The sequence below is a fragment of the Neltuma alba genome, unplaced genomic scaffold, assembly GCF_004799145.2.
Source record: "Neltuma alba isolate B1F8T4 unplaced genomic scaffold, ASM479914v2 tig00006095_pilon, whole genome shotgun sequence".
NCBI lineage: Eukaryota > Viridiplantae > Streptophyta > Magnoliopsida > Fabales > Fabaceae > Neltuma > Neltuma alba.
In genome coordinates this window covers 22,706-34,798 of record NW_021634347.1, presented here as the reverse complement: position 1 = coordinate 34,798, position 12,093 = coordinate 22,706, and positions in this window count along the sequence as shown.

Below are 12,093 nucleotides of genomic sequence, written 5' to 3'. Positions count from 1 at the left end.
TAAGTGTTTTTGTTTTTCAGACCCCCTTTAAATTTAAACAATACAATATAAAACTCCTTAAAGTTTTTCTTCTTCTTCTTCTTTGATTCTTAAGGTTGCGGGTTGGATTATTTATGAACATGATGGGCATCTGAATTACGCAGGAAAAAACATTAATTGAGGTTGAATTTCTGCGGTTTGGTTAGAATACATGTGGGGGAAGAGTTGAAAAAGACCAGACCATACTGTTTAAAGATGGGGTTGTGAGGTGCTGTACACTGCAGAATACGGAAACACTGATGAGAGAGAGAGAGGGAGGGAGGGAGAGGGAAGAAGAAATGGTTCCAACAAAACCTTGAGAGAGAAATCCAGTCAGACTGAGACAGGGAGAAAGAGAAATTTTGAAGGGGCAGGGGAAAAAATAGAGAAATGAGATCCATTTCCCACACAAAAACTCCATCTCTTTTTGAACTATTATAAAATCTATAAAAAATTATGCTATACATAAATTATAAATAATAAGAAAATAATTTATTATAATTCATACATATAATAAAATTCTCAAATTTTAGAGTCACCAAATGAATCTTAACTTTTAATTTATTTTGAATGATTTTATGATAAGAAACTAAAGGATATTGAAAAATGTAATTTGAGACTTCAAATCATTTTTTTAATTTTTTTTTACATAATATTTGAATTTGAGGTCGTTCACTTTAAATATATTTATTATAGTTTTCTCGAGAGAATTTTAAAGTCAAAGAATAAACACCATAAACTCGATAAAAAGCTAGTAGTGAAAAATATTTTCTTTTTTTCTTTAAGAGTTTATGCTCCTCCGGTCCTTAATATAAGACCCATTTAACTAATTTGATTAGATTAAGAAAGTTAGGTAAATTAGTTAATTATAAGAAAAGTGACACATTTTCCTAAAACACCATAATCATCTTTCTTAATACCCCATCTTCCTCTTCTACTTGATTATGGTTGAGAGAGTATCCATAAGGGTAATTTAGAGAAAATTGATAAATATAAGAAAGAAGTCTTATATTTAGGACCAAAACTAACTCAAGAATTGGGTCCTATATTAAGGGCCGAAGGAATATTAGTGTTAACAATTTCTTACCTACCTCAAAATGAACATTAACAACTAAAGGTAGCTAAAAATTAAAGATATGTAACTTTGTCATTTTTTTTTAAAGATATACTAATTAATAAATAAAAATAGGAAGATTTGTAACATTATGAAACATATATCATATTTAAAAAATAGACTTAAAATTCATATATTTTTAATTTTCAAGAACCAGATAATTTTCCATACAAAGAATCAAATAGTACAGCCTGTTTTTAAGCGATTAAACAATATATTCTTAAATTAAAGAAACTAATTAAATAGTCCATATTTACACATATGGTAATTAAAGTTAAATAGTTGTGAAAGTTGGATTGGATGATTTACTTTTAGTTTAAGGCTTAGTGGTACTTATTAAAAGTTGATGCCTATGATGTGTGGTGGTATGTTTGGCATATTCGTCTTTTTATGAACTCACAATAATAGTTTAGAGGAAATTATTTTGAGTGATGGGAGCATCAAATATAATGAATGTGGGGCTCTATACCTTACCCACCCAATAATATATTGTGTTTATTTATAAAATATATATATATATATTTGTGGGGCCTAACAGAAAAAATAAGAGTGAGCCCCAAGCATGATGTGAACATTCACAACTAAACCACAAAAATAAAAAATAAAAAACATTAGAAGGAGAAATTGCAACTTTACACGGTTCTCAAGGAAAACAAATTTGCAAATTCAATTAAAATATTTTTTGGAAAAAAAAGACTTAGTAGAAACAAATTTAAATTGTTTACATTAAATTCAAATAGTGTGTGTATGTGTACATATGTGCGTATGTTAATAGAAAGGGTTTTGGCCCCGCGATCTTGAATTCATGTTTGTGTGAATGCCTAAAATATCTTTGGAGAGTTACTCCAATTGGGCCCTAAAATGTTTTTTTAAAAAATAAAAATAAATCTCTCATTATAAATTTAATTGGCAAACAGTCTCTAGGATGATTGATTGCACAAGAGAAGATTAGTTCCACACAAAGAAAGATAAATTACACAAAGAGAAGATGATTTGCACAAAATAGTACTTTGATATAAGGGATTAGTTTACACACAGGGAAGATGACTTGCACATAAAAGAATTTTATTTTCACAAAAGAAGATTATTATACACAAAGGAAGATAAATTGCACATAAAGAAAGTCAAGCTGCACACAATAGAAGTTCAGCGGCACAAAGTCCTTAGATCCCATTTGCCAATTAATTTTTTAATGAGGGATTTATTCCCAATTTTCCTACATTTAAAACTAAAACAATCATGTAGTTATATTAAAAAAATTATTGAAACTATCTTTTTAAATGAAGCAAATGGATCTTGAATTCAATCTTTTTATTTAATCTATGTTTAATTTGATGACATTTTTATATTTATTTCCTTCAAACAAAAAATGACATAAATGACATCAAAAAGAAAAAATAATTAATTAATTAAATTCAAAATAATTTGGATCTATTTCAAAAGAACATGTCAAACCAAAAAATTTAGATCAAGTAGTTAGGGAAGGACAAAGCTATATGAAAATTAAAATGAGAAACTTGTTTCAAAAGCACAATTTGTTTGACCATGATTACATGGGCATTATATTAATTATTACAATATTAATTTACGGCAATATTCTTTTGGTATGTTGTGTGCAAACACACAAAAAAACAAAAGAGCCCTTCTGTAATATGGACATTATAATATCTTACATGAAGGGTCAATCATCATTTTTAAGAAGGGGATCAAGGCATTGCTTTGCATGCTAATCATTATTTATTACCAATCCAAAAAAACAAAGAAGAAGGAATCTTCATATTTTGTGTTTGATTTATTTAATAATGCAAAACCCTTTCTTTTGGTTTCAATATTGTGTTTAATTTTTATTGTTTTGGTTATTACTTATTTATGAAACCTAACAACTCTAGCTAGCCGTACCCACCTTTAAAAAAAAATTAGAATTTTAGAGAAAATAGACGCTTTGTTAAATGTTGCTTAAATTTCAAATATAATCTACTTTTTTTAAAATACCTAAATTAATCCGATTTTAAATTTCTCATTAAAACACCCCTTCATTAAAATCACTGATAAAATTATATTTTGTTTCAATCATTGATATTTCTTTTTTTTTTTCGGTAAATAAATCATTGATATTTCAATGAAAGAATTTAAAACTAAACAAAAATATGTTGTCGATCCTTCTACTTTTGAAAAGTCTGTGCATATTACAATGCTTGGTTCAAAAAAAAATCCAAATACATTAATATCATTGATATGTTAGTTAAGAAAATTAAAACTCAAGCAAAATTTGTTGCAAATTGTAAATTTTATTTGTCGAAAGATTTTTTTTTTTTTGTATTTTGTAAAAACCATGTACAATAATTATAAATTAAATTAAGCAAACTATATTTTTAATGTACGAAATTATAAGTTAAAAATTAAAAAATAGTAAGATTTAATTTTTACAATTTAAGAAAAATATCAATTCTATTTTAAATATAAATTGATTAGATAGACTAATAAGGCAATGATCAATGTCTAAAAAAATATGAAACCTTTCGTTGTCAAATGTACCTAAGTGCTGGCTCTTGTCAATGGATTGATGGATACCAATTTTATGCGTGGTCAATATTGGTAAGCTGTTTCTATCACTGTTTTCTTCATTATGCAATATGAGTAGAAGATAGAAACATCTTTTTTTTTCCCCATTATGTCACATCATATAGTCTTATTTTTATTTTAGAATGAAAATAATCATAAACACACAGACTCTCACACAAATATATACCTTTATTTTATTTTTAATATATATATATGATATTTTGTTGAAAAAATTCTTATATTTAAATCTGTCAAAATATTTTCTAACTAAATATTTAAGTTCTAAAATTTTTTTTGCAAGCTTTATAAACTTCATGTAAGCTCATATATGTATATATATTTCAAAACCTTGTATGAATTTTTTTAAGAAATACGTAGATTTTTTTAAAAAAATTATAATGGTTACTATTTGGATAATTAAAATTAATCATTAATTTTTATCAACTTATTTTAATTCAATTTATTGTGTTTTTTATTTATGATATTAGTATCTTGAGATTCAATTGTGCATTTTTACTATCTGCAATTTTTGTAAAGCTGCAATACATCCTTCCTCCCAATTTTCGTGATATATAAATTGTTACAAATTTAAAATTAATGTATCAAACATAAAATTTTCACTAAAATAGTATATTATCAATAATAAATTTTTTAATTATATACCTTGTTTGAGTGGTTGTGATGAGATTTTATTTTCCCAAAATAAAAACTATCACTTTAATTGGTCAAAGGGGAAAGCGACAAGTTAAAAAATAGAAACATCAAAGTATTGAACTAATAGTTACATGGTGAAAACTTGTGGGGTCATAGGCCTCATTGTAATCCACTTCCACATAATGCCATTGGAAGCTTTCTTACTCTCTCCCTTTAACTCTTTTTTTCCCGTTTCTTTATTATGGGAGGACAGCAAAGGCGGCAGTCACATTCAAAGGCTTCCTGGAATATTAAACCATAAAAAAAAAACTAAATTTTAAAATCTATAAAAGATTGTTTAATAATTTACAATTGAATTGTTTATTACTCATTTTTGTAAGTCCTCTATCATATTTATAAGGTAGAGAGAGAGGGAGAATAGATTTTGTTAAACTAATTAGAAGACATGTCATTAATTTTTTTTATCACAACTTCTCCCTTTTATCTGTCATTAAATATTAATGTATGTTATTTAATTTTTAAAATTTGTATATTTAATAAGAGTAAAGTCAAAATTTTATTAAATTTTTAAAGAGAATTAATGAGTTTTTGAATTTTTGGTTGATTATAATAAAATTTATTAGAAGTGATTTATAAATAGAATTTGAAAAAGTACAAAAGTATATATAACTTTATTTTATAAATGTTAGAACTTTCAGTATTTCATGGCTACGAACACACCAATAGAGATAACAAGAGTTGGGGTCATAACTAACATACTACCTCCGATCCTAATTATAAGAGCCAGTTGACTAATTTGAGGAGATTAAAAAAGTAAGTTGAGTTAGTTATTTCTCCTAAATAGGTGTTGTCTTTCCTAAAATATCCTTGCTAATCAAGTGTATTGACTAGAACTACAATTATTAGAAGGACTATCTTAGAAAAAATTGAGTAAAGATGAGAGACAAAGTGGATTGGAGTCTTATATTTAGGACCAAAATAAAAGTCAAATAGGGTTTTATATTAAGGACCGGGGTAGTATTAAAGAACAAGTGGTAATTTCTAACATCATCATTTGCTAATTGATTAATTTTCAAATTGTAGAGTAACATTTGAACTATTGAATTTCTAAAGACCAGATTTAAAAATGAGGTTAAATTTTTAAAATGGAAAGAACTAGTTTTTCATAATATGACGAATTAAGGTTTAAATTTTCACTTAGAGAGATGCCTATATTTAGCACCTGATAGTACTTCAAACATAATTACTTCTAATAAAAAAATATTTATACTTAGCAAAAAAATTCATTCTTTTTAAAATTATCACTTGTTCTCCAAAAACTAAATTAAATTAATTTTTCTTCAAAATTAACTGTTTTTACTAGTTATCAAATATTTTTTTCCTCCAATGCATATATATATATATATATATATATATATTTATATTGTTGGAGCCAGGGAGTAGTATATATGTATGTTCATGTGTGTGTGGGGAGTGGCTCACTTGGCATGGCGCATTGTGAAGTACCAATAATTACAAAATCCAGTTGTACTTAGACCCACCACTATATGTGTATTATTCTCCCAAGGAAGATTCCCCACTTGAAAGAATATGCATACTTATTATTTAATCACATTAATAATTATGCTTTGTTTATGACTTTAATTCACATGGAAGACCTAAATTGTGTCTTATAAAAAGTGAGTTTTTATTTTAAAATAATGCACAAGTTCTTACAAAGGTTCCACAGTTATTAAATACCTAGTCAAACTTTTTCATTTTCTTAAAATAATATTTCAAATAAATTACACTAAATTTTCTTAGACTAATTATATCTCGTTTCTTTTTAAAATTTGAGTTTTAGTCTCTGAAATTTAATCTCATTCTATTTTTTGTTCTTAAAATTTGAAGCAAATGATCTTGATTCTTCAAACCTTATTTCACGATTTAAAAACATTATTAGAAGACCAAAAACCTTAAAGCAGACTAAAATTCAAATTTTAAGAATTAATAATCATATTAATCCCTAAAATTTTCATATTGATGGGAATATATGACAAAAGCTTTCGTTCCTATTTATGTTTTATAAACAATGAAGTTTGTTTATTGTAGTATTAAAAGTAAGATCACAATATCATGGGGGAGTTTTATCTTTAGAAGCCCATTATCAAAAATAAAACTACAATCTCAACGATAATGACAATAGCTAGGGGATTTTTGCCACGATAAGGGATGATCTTGTAAATGTTCACTTTTAGGTATCCAGCTATCTAAATCGAATAAATGAAAGGCAAAATTATTCCTGTGGATTAAATTTGTATAAACGATTTGTTTCTAAGAACGTTGAGTGTCAAACGCTTATATGGCCATTTTTGTAAATTTTTCTAATGAGTGTTAAATATACTTGAATCTGGTCTTTAGGAATAATTAGTTTCTGAATTTAGTTCTTATGTATTATATTTGATCCTTAATATAAGAACTAAATAACTAATTTGTAAATATTAAAAAAAGTAATTAAATTAGTTATTTATAATAAATGAACATTGTCTTTTCTAAAATACCCTTATTAATCATATGCATTGGAATTAACTTTTGATGAAAGCTCCTTAACATATGTAATTATCATAGGAAATATTTATGAACGAAATGAATAAATATTGAAAACAAAATAAATTAAGATTTTATATTTAGTACTAAATTGAATATTTAACTGATTCTTACATTAAACATCAGAATTAGTATGTATTTTTCTCTAAATAAAATAGCTGAAGTACTACCTCATGTTTATATAAAGAGACCTTTGTCTAACATAGTATTATATTCTTGATAGGTCTGATCACCTCATGTTAATGGCTGATTTTTGTATAACGTTCAAAAGGGTAGGAAAAAGCTATGAAAAATTTTTAGTTTGATCATCCTAAACCCTAAACCCTAAAGGAGTAATCATCCTAAAATTTTAGTTCAAATTAATAGAAATAATAGAACTTTTGTTCACCATAAGAAGTGAAAGGATCCATGATCATTGGCTGACATGATAGTGCAGACCACACTATCTTGTCAAATTCTCTCCATTTTATTTCATATACTACCTCCAATGTTTAAGATAAGAACTAATTAACTAATTTGAGTATATTAAGAAAGTTTGTTAGGCTAAATATTTGTGATAAATAAGTATTGTTTTTTCTAAAATACTTTTACTAATCAAGTGTATTAGTTTTAACATTTAACGAAGTATTCAACATATGTAATTGCTACAAGGACTACCTTAAAAATAAATAAATATAAGAGATAAAGTGGATTGGGGTCTTATATTTAAAACCAAATTAAAAATCAAATTAACTATTATATTAAGAATATGATGTAGTATAAAATTAGACTTGTTAGAAGTACAATCTGCCATCCATTAGGGGTGTTCAAGGCCGGCCCGTCCCAGTCGGCCCATTCCGGTCCCGGTCTTATTGGTTCGGGACGGATCCGTCCCGAAATATTTCGGTATGGGACAAACCGGGACGGGACAAGAAAGGGGACCGGGACAGGACGGGCCCGGTCCCGTCCCGGTTCCTTTTTTTTTTTTAATTTTTTTAATTTTTTATCCTATTTATATAATATCATTTTTTGCATTTTTTTAAGATTTGAGACTATTGTATGTAACTATGGAAATATTTATTTAGAGTTTTATATTTGTTAATAATTTGGGATCATTGATGATTAGAATTTTTAGCAAGTTTTTATTGTGTTAAAAGCTTTTGTTTAAAGTTTTTAATGACTATTATATGTAATATTTTGAGCTTTTGTTTAAGAGTACCCAAACAAATAAAAAAGAAAATAAAAAGATGTTTTTATAAGGTTTAAGCCCAAAAAAATATAATTAAAAAAAATTAGATTTTTTTAAAAAAATTAAAAAAAAAATTCGGGACGTCCCGGTCCCGTCTCAGATCCGTTCCGTCTCGGCCGGGACCGGGACAACCCCGGGACCGACTGGGACACAGGACAGAAAATCTGTCCCGTTACTGTTCATCGGGATGGAATTGGGACGGGCCTGTCCCGGTCCCGATCCGTCCCGTGAACAACCCTACCATCCATTATAAGTTAGCTTCTTGTGAATCAATACTAAACTCTCTCTCTTCTTTGCTCATGTCAAATCCAATACTTTCAATTAGATCTTCAGCCTCTCTTTTTTTTGAAAACTATTTTTTCGGCCAACATCCCTTTCTGAAAACTTTTGAATTTGAGATTTTCATCCCAAGTTCTCTCAATTATTCATCAATATAGAGCTTTTCTTTAGAAACACGATAAAGGCAATGATAATAATTTTTTGTTCACGTTTTTCCCCTTCAACACGAATGAATGAGTTGCGTTTAAAGATGATTGAGTTCTTTAATTTAGGAGGTGTTTGGGAAGTTTTAAAAATGCTTCTGAGAAGCATTTTTTCGCATCAAGACAAATTCCTCCACATATTTATTTCGTATGTAGGCACCGTTTAGATGTTTGCCCAAACCATGGTTTGGGTAAAAACCTACCCAAACAGTCATCCCAAAAACCAAACCATGGTTTTGGGTCAAAACCATAGTTTTGGAAAAAGCAAAATTTTTTTGCTTTTGGAGAAAAGAGAGAGAGTGTGAGAGCCTATAGGATATGTATCTTGTTATTTTTTTTATAAATATATTTTTTTATAAACATATTTAATCTTATATTTTATAAATATATATACATATTAATTATTTATTAATTATATTATCTTATGTATTATTAATTATGTTGGTAAAAAATATATTATTAATAGTTTTATTCCTTCAAATTAAAATATATCATAAAATCTATTTTTCTGTAATTATCATAGTAATTTATGTCTTGTTTTTTAGTAATTTGTGTATATAAAAAGTGCTTCTGATAACAACTATCCAAACACTCTCACTTTTCAAAATCACTCCAGAATCTATTCTTTACAGAATCTATTCTCCAGAATCATTTTTTCAAACCACGGTTTGGATTCATCCAAACACACCCGTAGTAAAATTACTTTTAAAACTATGGTTTCGTTTTCATCCAAACACTTTTTAGAGATTTTCTTCGTTTATAGTATAATCAAGAGCATACTCTTCATTTATAGTTTTTCCTTTTGAATTGCTTCTAATTCTAGCTCTTTTTCACCATTTTAGGAATCACACTTTTCTATTCCAAGTAAATTTTCTGATCGTCCCTCTTCTATCAAATTTTTCTGTCCATAGAAAAACTAGAGCCATAGGTTTATTCTAAAGTGTCCCAGATCTCTTTGGTACTGGAACAATGATGTTTAATATTCTCACAGTCTCTTAGTGCTATGCATTGCTCTAAAATTGAGATGTGACACAACTTTTTTCTCAGTGATCTTGGGGCCTTCCTTTTTTGAAGTTGATATCATTTTCTATGATATCCCACATGTAGATATCATCAAGAGATTCAAGATAAATATTCCTTTAATTCTTAACATGAGAATTACTTAATTAATCTGGATAAATTAAGAAAGCTAAATAAATTAGTTAATTTTAATAAGTTTAATATGATCTTCCTAAAATACCCTTTTGATTATATGTTAACTTATAAATTAGATTAAAAAATAATAACTATGGGAGATAAAATAAATTAATGTTTTACAACCAAAACCATCTCCCTAACTAACTCCTATATTTAATACCAAATTCTTAATTTATGCTGGCTAATGGTAGTATTAAAAAAAAAAACTTGAGATATTCTATTTAAAATATGGTTGAACAACTGTCTCCTGAACATTGAATATGCGATACCCTTCCAATTAGAACTTTGATACCTAGACCCCTTAGATAATTTATATTCAACTCAAAATATATTTGGAAAAGACAAGATGGATGCTTTTTACTGATATTAAATACAACATAAATAATTTCTTCTTATTTATTCATATTTTCTGACCCGTGCTACGTAAAACACGGGCACCAAACTAGCACGGACACCCTATTTTTATGAGTTATTTTATAATATTTTTATCAAAACTTTTTATAAAAAGTTGGGGGAGAAAAAACATTATTCAACCAACAATTGGGCTTTGGAAAGCCCAGGACCAAGATAGGCCGAAACCCTTCCCCATCTGGCACGGACGACGCCCTCTTAGAAACAAATCATGTAATTAGAAAATTTTTTTAGGAAGAATTACAATCAGATCCTAAAAAAAAAAAAAAAAATTACAAGACAAATTTTAGAAGTTATCATTTTTTTTACTCTGAACTTGTCATAGAGACTGCTTAAGTTTTTATTAAGACTTTTTAATAATTATATTTTTTCTTTGGGCTTGATTGTAATTCTTCCAATTTTTTACCCTTATGTACCAAAATTTTTCACCCGTATTTCCTTTATGCTTATGGTATCAAATGATAGGGCATGTAGTCTTCTAATATCAATTTTAAATTTTATTTAATATGCTATGTTTTAATCTCCTATACTACCCCGTCCAGCCTTAAATATCAGAATTAGTAGGGACATTTGCTTTCTTCATAATATGTTGATCCATTTATTTTCCAAATTTATAATTTTTTCCAAACTATTACTGTTGATTTCATATATGAAAGGAAATTTTCTTCCATTGGGGGTAGTGATCAAGAGAGGCATTTTAGAGAAAGGACATATTTATTATAAATACAATTTTTTTTTTAATATTTGCAAATTCCTACCCTTGTATTTAGGACAGGAAGGAGTACTTGAATATGAATGGTACTTTTTTTCAATAACATTTTTTATTCGATGAGCTATATCTAGTATATTTATTTGAATTTTAATCAATGTTGCTAACTATAGAATTGAGATGATGGAGGTGGAGCCTAATATTTGAGTGAGGATCAATACTTCCACTACTTCTGGTCCTTAGTATAAAAATTAGTTTGATTTTTATTTTTGTTTTAAATATAAGAAGACAATCTATTTTGTCTCTCATGTTTCTTTATTTTTTTCTAAGATAGTCCTTGTAGTAATGATAGTTTTAACTAATACAATTGATTAATAAGGATATTTTAGAAAAAAATAACATCTATTTATTATAAATAACTAACTTAACTAATTTTCTTAATTTACTCAATAACTAGCTCTTATATCAAGGATTAGAGGTAGTAATTAAGAAGACTAATTACTATTGTGATTCAACTTCATCCTTCTCATTGGTTAATTTGCTGTGTCCTTTCTTTATCATTGCTGTCGTCATTTTCTGCTTTGCGCTTTCCCTTCTGTTTTGCTTCGTTTTTTTGCCTTTGTTGCTCTGAAGTTTCTGCTGCTTCCTTCCATGGCAATATAGGATCCTTCTTGCCTATGGGAATTTTGCTACAAGGACGCCTTCGCATCACCAATTACTACTACGTAAATAAAAATATTTTAAAATGAGTTTTTAATAGGTGAAAAGAAATTAAAAGAAGGATGCACCTCGAATTATTTTCTTTTCACGATTGCATCCAATACCTTAAAGTATTTTGTGGTGTATTCAGCATTTTAAAATATTTTTTTGTATTTTCAACACCTCAAAGTATTTTTAATGCACTCAAATATTTTTTGGTGCATCTAGCACATCTAGCACTAAGGCAAAAAAAAAAAAATTTCAGGATGTTGGATGCATCTAAAAAATACCTATGGTTGTTAGATGCATCACAGAATACTTTGTAATACTGAATGTACTCAAGAAAATACTTTGAGTGTCGGATACACCTTAACCTTAAAAGAATAAACCTTCGTTTTGTGTTTTTTATGGCCCTTTAATGCATCTGAGTTAA